The sequence below is a fragment of the Apteryx mantelli genome, chromosome 15, assembly GCF_036417845.1.
Source record: "Apteryx mantelli isolate bAptMan1 chromosome 15, bAptMan1.hap1, whole genome shotgun sequence".
Lineage (NCBI taxonomy): Eukaryota > Metazoa > Chordata > Aves > Apterygiformes > Apterygidae > Apteryx > Apteryx mantelli.
The window spans coordinates 25,697-37,477 of NC_089992.1; the positions used below are offsets into that span (position 1 = coordinate 25,697).

The 11,781-nt window shown below is 54.9% G+C and overlaps 1 long non-coding RNA gene across 6 annotated transcripts; it reads right to left on the reverse strand.

Moving 5' to 3' along the window:
- Window positions 1-355: 355 nt before the first annotated feature.
- On the reverse strand, window positions 356-8,306 carry LOC136993419 (uncharacterized). 6 transcript variants are annotated; one of them, XR_010885713.1, is made up of 6 exons: window positions 8,212-8,306; window positions 5,551-5,723; window positions 5,177-5,362; window positions 3,523-3,711; window positions 3,024-3,107; window positions 356-1,628 (listed from the first exon to the last, which is right to left on the reverse strand). It is a non-coding gene; the product is annotated as an uncharacterized lncRNA (long non-coding RNA). The 6 variants fall into 6 exon arrangements; XR_010885711.1 differs by lacking the exon at window positions 8,212-8,306 and adding an exon at window positions 6,134-7,351; XR_010885710.1 differs by lacking the exon at window positions 8,212-8,306 and adding an exon at window positions 4,601-4,785 and having other exon boundaries at window positions 5,551-5,907.
- Window positions 8,307-11,781: the final 3,475 nt, after the last annotated feature.

Below are 11,781 nucleotides of genomic sequence, written 5' to 3' on the forward strand. Positions count from 1 at the left end.
TCCCCACAGAAACTATCTCCCAGCTCCAGGCACACAGGCCTCATCCCAGACACACGAGGGACATGGTAAAGTGCTGAAAGCAAATCCGGAAGCAGCCTGGGGACCTCACACAGCCCTGGAGGGGCCCTGGCTGCCCCCAGGATGATGAGAAACGCCACCGACACCGCCCCAAGGTCCAGGCAATGCAAGGGAAATTCCCCACAGCCCTGCGAACAGCACTGGGTTCCCTGGGAACCGCAGGGACACCAAAGTACGAGGGACTTGGGGACCAGCTCCCAGCACCACACGCAATGTGTAACCTCCTCCCCTGGGCATCATCTTCAGGCAAAGCGATGGCAGGAACCACAGACATGAGTGCAAAGAATAAAGCAACTGTTTATTGTTTTACTGAACAGAAACAACACCTGGGCGCGAGTCTGCCATGCTTCCCCTTATCCTGTGACACCTGCAGAGTCATGACCACACCAGTGTTCATCCATCCGTCGGGGAAGGGTCAGCTCCTGCTGCTGCCCCTGACGTGGCAGGTTTCTGAGTAGTCAACAACCTACCCCCTCTGCTTTTTCCTTCAGGGATAGGATCCAGCTCTGAGAGTTGAGAGGAAAATGCCTGATGTCGCCTGCCTGTGCTTCTGCCCTACTCCAGACCAGAGCCCTGCAGGACACTTTCACAGCGCTCAGCTCGCCCGTCACGTCGCCAGTCTCGGTGTGATGGGCCTGCGCCGCATGAAACCCGGACCTCAGGTCAGCGCACAGAGCTGAACGCTGGGTACAGGGGAAGGTTACAAACCTCAGAGGAGGGTTTGCAGCTTGCTGCTTAGGCTTCAGGGCTTACAGTTTATTATCCGAGGATTTAGCCCTTTTTGTTTATCAGTAAGCTGTAAACCCTGCACCCTAAGTGACAAACTGAAAATCTTGGAATGCAAATGGTTGCCAAAGCTTTAAAATTTATGAATGAGGTTGGATTTTAAATTCTGTGCCCTGATCGCTAAATGAACAAACTGTAAACTCTGACTGATAAAGACGGAGCCCCACAAAATAAAGTAATACACCATAACCCCTGAGTGACAAACCCTCAACAACAAACTAAGCAATAAACCTTAAGTGAAAAACTTCAAACCCTCCACTTTAAGCAAGAAACACCAAAGCACCCATGAGCATGAGAACAGTACAGAGAAGCCATGGGGTTTTGCCCACAGCTTAAGAAGTTTCCCCTTCATTTAGAAGGAAGACACGCACCAGAATCATATTACAGTTGCTGTTTATAGGCTTGGTTTTAGCCATCATTCAAACGCGAGCACTTGCAAGAATCACGCCACAGGACTGCACTAAGCTGCACTTCCACTGAACCTACCTGAAACACCGCAAGCACTAATTCATCTCTGTTACAGACAATTAATATTTTTGGTCCTCTCAGCTCCATGGGCAAACATCCACAGCCAATGACACCAGTAACCACCGAGGGCAAAACCACCTTCCACCTCCCAGCCCTGCTCACATACAATGCAGCCCCAGGACTTAGCTGTGTCCATGCTGCAAGTCAGAGCTCGTCCTCCATGGATGACCGCAGATCTCCACAGAGCTCCCAGCTGTGACAATGCTCATTTGACTGCTGGACTATGCTTCAGCCACCTGCAAAGCGGCCAGAACGGTTACTGAGCAGCCAGGCAACTGCACAGCCCTCCTAGAACTACTCCCTAGTCCAAGGCCCGGAATTGTTTCCGCAATTATGACTGACCCTCTGTGTTGCTTCAGTCACCCTCTCTGGCTCCATTTCATTGCAAGGATGTCACAGCAACCCTCGCGTACAGTCAGGCTCGCTCAGGCACCTGGCCACCTCCAGCCTTTGGTAGATGACCCTCTTCAGGGAAACTCCACAGCCAATCTGTCACTGACAGACACTCTCAGAAAGCACTGTCCAGCCAAGGCAGGATAAAAACTAAGGCCTCCAAAACCTCCAAACTCTGGAGAGACTGAGCTGATGGGAAACTGACTCTGGCTGGGACAGTGCCAGGAGGAGGATTTTGCTTCACTCGCTCAGGCTGCCTAGTGGACACCACAAGCGGCCCAAGTCAGACAGACCCTGCTGGAAAGCCCTATGACACAACAGTGTGCCAGAAAGCAGAGTTGAGTGCAGGCCCCTGGAAGAGCAGCAGAGCAAGGCTGACGTAGGGAAGACAACAGCTTGCATAAAGGCAGACCTGACAGAAAAGCGGGCTCGATGCCAGCGCCGCGACCACGATTCGAGCTGCACCGCGCGGCAGCCCTGTCTACACACAGGCGGACAAGACGCAGTAACTGCAGGCCACGCTGACAAGTAGGACAGATGACAACAGCAGCTCCAGACCGCCCTACCACGAGCACCTGTCCTAACACCTGAGTACTTGGAACCTCTGCTGCTCTCTGCCTCCATGACACCTTCCTTCCCCAGGAGCCTCTTCACTGCCTACTACGTCCCCCACTGCATCTCTGGCCCGTTAGTGCCCCCCCACCGCACATCCACAGCCCTCTGCACGTAGAGTCCCTGCAGAGGTGTCTGACGTGACCCAAGCCAGGCAGATCGATGGGAGCCCCTGGTCGCTGCTGGCACCGGCCCGAGTGACAGGGAAAGAAAGAGAAGGATGGTGAGCTGGACAGAGGGACAAGAGGCAGAACCGGATGGATCTGGTCAGCCCAGAACAGCTCTCGCCACACTCCAACCCCACTCGCCTGCCGAGCACGCAGAGCTCTCTGTGCACTGCTGTGCCCAAAGTCCACTTGTGGGCCTGCTTGCCTACAGCTCCAGGGTGCCTGCGTTTGCCAGAGCGAGGGTGTGCGCACAGGCACAGACTGGGTAGAAACCTTGTGTTCAGTGACGGTATTTTACTGCTCCTTGTGCCTTAGCCCCTTTCAGATGCTTAACCCCAAATTCTCTCAGCCCTTAACGACTTCAGTACGCTCACGGCACCTAGTTTTTCCACATGCTCCAATCTTCCTTGCTCTTTCCTGTCTTGCTCGAAAACCCCCCCAAACCCCGTCTGTACTTACATGCTTTCTTAAAACAGTATCACCGAAATCAACAAAACGGGCTTAGCTGCTCATCTTCAAGTTGCCGGCCCTCAGAACATTAGACTGCAAATGAATCAAACCACCAAGGTCACTGGGAGAGTCTCGTTTTGTAGCTTCCCCCCCTTCTCCCCCCCCCAAAGCTTTAACGATGGTCCCCTAACCAGGGCAAACGCAGATCCTCCCTTAAGCACTGTAACAGTTTTTATTCCGGGGTCCTGAGTTGCTGTTACAGCATTAAGCAGCAAAGCAAGGCAAAGACAGCTGGGGTCACAGCTTACCCATCTAGCCACAAAAATTCTTATTTGAGGCCTCACTGCTTTTTCCAGGTAAACAGACCAAAACAAAGCTCCAAAGAGGCAGGCGAGGCTTCACACGGGCCTTGTGGCCCTGCTAGCAACAGCAATGCCGTAGCAACCGGGCTACCGGTCGCTGTTCCCCCCCTCCTTTGCCGGTCCGTGAATTGCGGCTTATTACTCACAAGTCCGGTAAGGACGTGGCCGACCCTCCTACGGCTGAAGGCTCCTTGTCAGGACCAGGTGGAGAACCTTTCTGCTGGCGTTTCGATTCTCCTGGCTGCTCTTGACATGTGATAACTTACAAAGGGCTGAGGGCGGTAGCCTGTAGTTCTTCACGGCGGCATACAGTTGTTCCCCAATGTTCTAAACGCCTAGGATTAACACAGTTTATAAATACAAAAATACTACCGCTATAGGGTGTAAAGCCAAGCTGAAATTTCCGCAACCAAAGAAAACCTCTTCGTGTCTGACAGAACAAGCCGTGTGCATCAGCGCCTATAGCTCAAGGCTAGCAACTCCTCCCAGGCGACATTCTTCTGGCAGGCTGCGTAGCTGAACTCCTCTGTCTTGCCTAAGAGTCTCTGCTGGGACATAACAACTTTGTCAGCCAGTGCTTGTTGACGGAGGCATAGTAAAATCCATCGCCCTACAAAAGTATAAAGCAAAGCAAAAAAACAAACAAAAAAAACATTCAAAGCTCTGCAGAGAATCATAAGAATCCAAAGCTGTTTATAAGCACAAAAGCGGATCTAATACACACACAAGCAAGGTAAACGAGAATACGCAAGCCACAAATACCGCTTCCCCCAATCTCTGTTTTGGAAGCTATGACAACAGTCGGGCTTGCTGTGAAAGGGAAGTTAGACTAAGTAGCCGCTAGAGATTAATCTTTCAGAAGCCTCCTGTGTCCACATTTTTGGCACAACCGTGCTCTGTCAATTCAGACACGCACAAGAAGAGCCACTTCTTGTAACACTTGCACAGTAAACCCCCTCACCCCACCGCGCCCCGCTCGTTAAGATTAGTGCCCGCTGTGCCACTTGGATAGATGATACTCTGCTGTCTATTCGCTTCCCTGACATTAGCTACTTCAGAGGGAATTGAGCAGATTGGATTGCCTCTGTCCTCTCAAAGGTGAAAGTCTCAAAGACAGTTACAGCCCAGACTGCCGCTAAACAGTCTTTCTCGCAGCGGGAGAATTTTTGTTCTGGCCCCAAAGGGGATGTAAGGATGATGCTACTGGCACCCACTTTCCCTTACCGCTGTTTTCTAACGGTGCTGCTCCCATGGACTCAGCAGATGTGGAAAGCATTACTGAAAAAGGCTCGCCTTGTCCTGGGAATTCGAGGGCAGCAGATTTTACAGCCACTTCTTCCAGTTCAGTGAAAGCAGCCTCACGTTCCTTGTTCCGTTCCTGACTCCTTTCCAGTCATTTCCACCACAGTCTGCTGATACCAGCAAAGCTATGTTAACACTACAGGAGGAAATTAAATCCTCCTAAAACTGCTCTAAGTTGGAACTGATGAGAAGGAGCCTTAACTCCGCAAGGCTTTAACCTTTCCTCTATCTACTCTCTTCCCATTTCCCCAAGTACCATTGCCAGGCAATTAACCTGGGGGTGCGCTAACCGAGCTTTCCTGAAAGCGATCTCTTAATTTTACTGTTCGGACACTTCTGTCTCTCTGTCTCTTCAGAGACTCTGGCCACTTGACCACCATTCCCCCAAGATAATAGTTTGCTGTCTTGTAGCTCTTAAAGCATGATGCCTCGCAGACACATAAAGTCACACACGGAGAAATATATGTACGTAGAATACTTTTTGTAATGCGTACAGACCTTCAGACCTTATATGTTGGTGATCTATTATTCCGATCGCTATTAGTGGTGATCCTTCCTTGCCAGGAGGAACGGGCTTTCCCTTTTTGGGCGATGCAGACAGCTCTCAGTTGGTTCCGTTTGATTTCATTACTTCAGCTTGCTTACGTTTTTCCGGTCTCTTCAACTTCAGCCATGGCAATTAATCTAAAAATTAAATATGACATCTTTCCCTTTCTACATATGCATGCATGATAACAAAACAAAACAGAAACAACCAAAGCAAAACTAAGGCAGATACAGTGAACGATATCCACAAGGTAGGAATGGCTTACTTAGTCCTCAGTGCTGCCTCTGGGAGGCCGAAATAACTAACAGTCATTATCAAGAGTTACCTTAGTTACCCGTGCCAGAACACCTTCTGCTGCAGCAGTTTCTGGTGATATCATGGGTCTGCTGAACTGCATTTTTGCTTCCTTGTTTCATCCCGTCCTTTCGGTATTAATCACCAAAAAACTGCTTGTCCAGCTTTTCTCTTCATCAGCATTTGCAACTGTTGGTTCCATCTCTGTAACAAAGAGAGAAACTTGCATTTTTTTTGCCGTGAAACACTTAGATTTATGCATGTTCTTTTTCTCTTTGCTGTGTTCTTTTTTCCTTCCCCCCCCCCCTTTCCTTTTCCTTACAGGAAAGGTCTTAATACAGCACCTTGCATCATACTTTACAGGGTAAGCATTTGGAAACATGACGTACAGCAATTCGGGCTCAGTTATTAGACAGGCAGGCACATCACCTAATACTTACCTACGCCATCTTCCACGAAACCTGATTTTTATTCTGCTTCGGTATTATTGTTACTGTTCAGTATCCTTTCTCAAACCCTCATATACACACACTTAACCGACAAGCCTCTCAGTCTTTAGCCACGCGGAAGAATGATAGCACTTGATTTGCCCATCGCTGCTTCAAACCTATTACCTTTTTGATACAGCTCCTAGATTCCTCTTATGCTCAGATGCTGGCCTCACAGGTGATGACCAAAATCAACAACTGGATCGCTAGGTCTAGCTGTTTCTCCAAGGCTTTCAGGGTGATTGACGTAACCGCTTCTCTTCACATTACTCAAAGCCACGTTCATCTACTACCTAAGACTAAACTGTTTCTACTTTAAGAGAGGACTGCTGTTTGTTGAAACTTTACACATAGCCCATAACCCGCTATGCATCATCTCTAGTCCCTTCTGCTTTCACAACACTTTTGGTAATTAAAGGTGGGAATTAAGAGCACCCATTGTCCTATGGGCTGGAGTAAGTCATTTTTCCTGCTCTGAGAAGGTGCCTAAAAGCCTTGCTGTTTTCTGTAGCATTCCTGGGGCTTCCCATAGCCCACCAGCGTTCTCTTAGGCTTCTCCCGAGTCTCGTATTTTTTTAAGGTTACTCCTTAGCCTGCAATTTTATGTTAATGTTCTCCTTAAGCACTGTGCACAGCACGATTATCCCAGGTCAGCCACATTAACAGAGTCCTCTTGCACACACAGAGGCTTCCAAGAGGTGGCTCAGAAGAAAAGAGAGAAAAGTCTGTTTGTCAGCTGTGCGCCCATCCGTCAACATTCTTCACCAAGAAGTGCTGTAAATCCCTTTTTCTCTAAAGTGGGACTGAGTCAAAGGGGAGGCACAGATTCCCCCCCCCATATTTATTAGAACTTCTCACTGCTGTAGGCACTGGGTCTGGGAGTGGTTTTGGCATTGCTTGGGGCTTTGGGACATCAGGCTGCTGTGCCACTGCTGCAGACATACGGACCCCTGTGCAGCATATGTGCAGCGTACGTGCAGCTCCCCTGTGCCTGGGGAGACATCAGAGGCAACAGAGGTCCCATCACCACATACTGCACTGGGGAAGCCCGTGGCTTTGGGGCAGCTGTACAGGAGGGAGCAGAACTCAGCGGGGCTTTCAGTCAGTCAGTGCCTGCGTTGGCTGGCACCCACACTCTGTGCCTGGGGGTGGGGGAGGCCTCCGGGTGCCTGAGAGTGTTGTTCTTCTATCCGTCTTCTCGCTTGCCTAGCCACAGGTCTCAAAGAAATAACCTGGGGCTGCACTAATCGTACCTGACTCAAACTGATCTTCAGCCTGCTTGGTCCAGAGGTTTTAAACCTCCTCGGGACTTACCAGCACTCTCGGGCGTGCCTGCCGCCACAGGAGCCGTCCTCCCGCGGACGCTGCACCACAAGCCCGCTCCGGGGCCGCCTGCCCCCCCCCCGCTCCGCCGGGCCGCGTCCGCAGGGGCGAGCGCACACCCCGGCCCGCGCTGGGGAGGAACCGGGGCCCTAAAGGCGACACACGGAACAGGGAAAGTCCGACCTGCACTCCCGGCACGGAGCCGGGCCACAGCCCCCCCCTTCCCCCACACCGCCGCCTCCATGCAGCGAGGGCCGCAGCGGGCAGGACACAGCCCACCGCCACCCGCTCTCCTCACCGGGGCCCCCAGACCCTCGACTCCAGGCGGGCTCGGCCCTCACCCGCCGCCGCCGAGAGAAAACGTGGACCCTGCTCGCCGCCATGCTGCTCCCCGCCGCCGCGCATGCGCCGGCCGCCAACGGACCGCCACCGCATCGGCGGCCCGGCGCTCGAGGACCGCGCATGCGCCGGCTACGGACCGGCGCGAGCGAGAGGAGCGGGGGGGGGGGGGGGAGCGGGAGGGAGGCGAGACTCGCAATAGTGCCCTCGCGTGCTCGCGGCGCGGCGCTGCAGCCGGCCGGCTCACGCGTGCGAACCGCAGCCCGCCGCGGCAGCCCGCGGCGCTCCCACCGAGCAGCGAGCGCCCCGAGGCTGCTCTGCCCCTGCCCGTGCCCGTGCCCGTGCCCGTGCCCGTGCCCGAGAGAGCGGCGGGGATCAGCGAGCAGGCTCTGGTGCTGCACCGGTGAGAGGGCACCGCGGAGCGGCTCCGAGACGGCACTGCCCGTCCCCGCTACACCAGGAAGCACCGATAAGGAACAGCGCTCTGCGCTACCGGCCTGTGAGTCCCGGGAAGGGGCGACGAGCACGGCCCATTCGCTTACCCGTTACCGAAACGGCGGAGAGTACCGGCGAACACGGCGACCGGCAGTGCGCGTGTGTGCGCCGGCTGGCTGCAGTATTCTTTGTACGCAGGGGAGGGCAGTGGTGGCTGCAGTACTGGCGTGTCGACACCCGAGGGCAGCAGTGAGCAGGGGAAAACCAGTGCGCATGCGTGCGCCTTACGCGTGCAATACTGCCTATTGGACACGCGAGGGCAGAGGTGTGCGCGCGTTTCGTGTGCCAGAAAACTATACCTCCCAGCATGCCGTGCAGACTAAAAGGACTGCCCGGAAGCCCAGTGACGGAAGACTACTGCTCCCGGCATGCCGCGCAAAAACGACATGGCCGCCCGGAAGTCCAGTACCGCAAAACTACTGCTCCCGGCATGCCGCGCAAAGCAACACTGCCTCCCGGAAGCCCGGTGCCGGAAGACTGCTGCTCCCGGCATGCCCGGGGGGCGGCGGGGTGCCGCAGAGCTCTGTGGGGTTTGTGGCGTTCGCGTTCCGTCGCGCCCCTCTTCCCGCCGCCCGCCCGCCCTCGGGACCCGGATACCGCCGCAGAGCTCGGAGCGCGGCCCCGCGATCCCCAACACCGGTCCGGGACTCCCCCGGCACCGTCCACGGAGGGACTGATTTTTTTTCGGAACGCGACGGCAGCTCTGAGCACGGCGGGTAGCAGTGCGCATGCGCGCCCCCCCCCGCTGCGTGCCGTTCTGCTTTTTTGACACCCGAGGGCAGCAGTGAGCGATGTTAAGCCAGTGCGCATGCGCGAGCCGCTCTGTGCAGCACTTGCCTGTCCTGAGGGCAGCGGTGAGCGTGGCTGTGAACTACTGCTGTAGCTGAACTACTAGCTGCCAAGCAGGTTCTAGGCCATCCAGATGAGCTTCACTGTTTCTCCTAATTGATTATATTGACATCTGTATTAATTGAGACTAAAGTGTATTCAGGGTCTAGCTTGCTGCTGTTATGACAGGGTTTGGGGGTGTTTTGGGGATTGTTTGGGGTTTTGAGACAAGATTTGGGGAAAGGTCAGGAGAGTGGTGGGGGATGGAGAGTGGTGGGCATGGGGGGAAATGGAGGGGGGGGGGAATGAAGGGGGGAGGGAGAGAGAGAGAGAAAAATAAAGGGATAGGATCCAGACAGAGGGAAGTGAAGAGAAAGAGGGAGAGAGATGGAGGGGGTGGAAAGAGGAATGGAAGAGAGATGGAGGAGGCACACAGAAGAACAGGGGGCTGGAAAGAGAAAGGGATAGAGAGACGTGCAGAGGCACAGGGAGCTGGGCAGAGTGATAAGAGCAGGATAAGGATGAAGAGCTGGACAAAGAAATGGAAAAAGAGCAGGATAGAGACCTGGACAGAGGAACAAGGAGCTAGATAGAGGGACTGAAAGAGAGGGATGGAGGGCTGGACAGAAAGTTTGACATTAGGCCGAGGAGCAGAAGAGAGGAAAAGTGGGATGCAGATGTGGCAGAGGAACAGAAACAGGAAAGGGGAGCCAGACAGAGGAATGGAAAAGGAAAAGAGGGGGGGACAGATAGTGGGATGGGGAGTGGAGCAAAGAAAAAGAGGGATGAAGAGCCAGGCAGAGGACAGGAAGGATGCACAAACAGCAACATAGAGGAAGGTGAAGAGGGATGAAGCTGTAAGGGATGGAGAAATAGAACCACGAAGAGAGGGATGACGGAGAGAAGATGGGCGTGATGAAGAAGAGCACGACAGAAATGGAGGCATGGACACGGGGGAGGCAGGCGGGGATGGGGAGGTGTAGAGGATGCGCTGCAGTGGAAGGGCAGGAGGGGGAGGAGCGGCAGGGAGGGACAAGCGGAGGGAGGGAAGGAGCGACAGAGACTCACCACGGCCCCTGATCTGCACCGTCCATACGCCGGGTCCCCCCGCTCGGCCCCAGTATCCCGGCGCCGGATGAGAAAGTGACAGCCCCGCGCACCCCCATCTCCACGGCGGCCCCCGGTTCTGCCCCGCCCCCGCCCGCCGCGTAGGGAGGCCAAGCCCTGATTGGCTGAGCTGGCCCGAGGAACAAGGCTCCCACTGGCCCCTGGGGAAGGGGCGGGGCCCCAAGGTCCTCGCACCCTCTCTCCGAGCGCCTGGGGGGGGGGGGGGGCCTGAGGAGGGGGGGGGGGCCGAGCGCCCTGGTCCTTCCTGCCCGTCTCCCACCACTGCCGGCCCCGGGGGCTGGGTCTGTTTGGGGGCCCTAGGCAGGGTTAGGATATCTCAGGGCAGGTTTAGGGGTGTTTGGGGGCACTTGGGCACGGCTTGGGGGTGTTTGGGGGCCCTGCAGCAGTTTTGAGAGGAGTCAGTAGGACCTTTGGTGCAGCAGTCAGTGCAGGGTGTTTGGCAGTCAGCGGGAGCTTTGGGGAAGGGTTTGGCATGTTTAAAGGCTGGTAGGAGCTTTGGGGCACTATTTGGGGGCCCTGGGGCAGGGCTTGGGGATATTTGGGGTCTGTGAGGCCACCACAGTCCCATTGCAAGTGGCAGGGAGGACCCTGGTCCAGCATGACACCTGTGGGAGCAATGTCAGGGTCCAGCAGTGCTGGAACTGAGCAGCCTGCAGGACCATCTGACAGGGCCTTGCTGTTTATTGTAATCAAATCTAAAAACATCTGTGTTAACTGAGAATAAAGTGCAGTTGTGGGCTGGCTTGTACTTGTCTTACTGGGACAGAGCTGGACAGTGCTGGGAGGGATCTTTTGGGGGTGCTACAGGGCTGCAGGGGGGAGCCTGGTGGTATTTGTGACTGTGACAGGTCCCTGAGGAGTCTGTACCTCTGCCAGCAGTGTCAGGACATCTGCCCCACTCCCCCACAGCATGGAACATAGGGTGTACAGCCATCCCGGCCAGCACTGGGAGTATTTGTACTGTTCAGGCAGGATTGGGGGGGCCAGTAGCTTTAGGGATTACTGATGGTGATGGGCAAGGTTATGGAACTGGGGGATTTTGGGGGCTGCTTTGTGGGGGACATTCACTGTGCCCTTGGGAGGGTTGGATTTGCACACAGGAACCTGGGTGGGGGGAATTCCAGCCCAGTGGGGTGCTGGTGCCTTGGGTACTGTGTGTGGGTCTCCCTGTGGGGGACCCCAGAGGAGAAGGAAGCCTCAGAAACCTTGTCAGGGATAAGGAGCTTAAACTTCATATTCCTTTTCAAAATCTCTTCTGTTTTCCTTCTGTCCATACTTGCCACATAGAGGCACTCTTAGGCACCCAGAAAAGCAGATGGAGGGCTACACGGATCCCAGAGGGGTCCTGCAGGCAGGCAGCTCACACATGCGCACTGCTGCCCACCCTCCTTGCTGCTGGCAGCCGGTGCTCCAGGCATGGGCCGTGTAGCCTTGCTGCTGCTCTCCAACATCCTGGGAATGGGCAGTTCAGCCCACCATGGCTGCTGCTCCCTCCAGTGCTCACCTGGCAGGAACTTGGCCTTCCTGTGATCGTCAGTGCTCCCCCGTGCCATGGGGGCAGTTGCCCCTGTCACACTTCCTGGGGCAGGAGTAGAGCTCGGCGGCTTTCTCTGCCAAGTCACCACTGCCCTGCACAGTCACAGTTCAAACAATAGCACCCG